This window comes from Penaeus monodon, chromosome 34 (genome assembly GCF_015228065.2).
Source record: "Penaeus monodon isolate SGIC_2016 chromosome 34, NSTDA_Pmon_1, whole genome shotgun sequence".
In the NCBI taxonomy this organism is placed as follows: Eukaryota; Metazoa; Arthropoda; class Malacostraca; order Decapoda; family Penaeidae; genus Penaeus; species Penaeus monodon.
Genome location: NC_051419.1, coordinates 12,674,979 through 12,675,397, shown reverse-complemented (window position 1 = coordinate 12,675,397; position 419 = coordinate 12,674,979).

Genomic DNA, 419 nt, shown 5'->3' with positions numbered 1-419 from the left:
AAGTTTTGTATGTATGATCTAAGGTCAGTACGAGAACCACCTGGCGTGGATACTAGTATGGTTTGGCCTGCTACTGTAGCTGAAGCAAGTTCAGTAGATGAATAAATATGTATTTGCATGTTTGTTCATATACGTAAATAAATATTCATGCAAGTACAGATACATATGTCTGAATTTACGATTAATTTACATGATATTTATACATAATTATAATGTTATATCTACTGATAAAAAAAAACAAAGTGATGAATGAATATTCTCGAGTAATTTTGATAGTAGCAAATTTACCTTTAGCTCCGAAGATTGAGATGTTATATGCCACTCGTTTCAACTTTTATTTCTTTCAGCGTTTTTTTTTTTTTTTATTCTACTTCATGTCACATTTCCATACCCTATTTTCTTATTATGTTCATTTACCT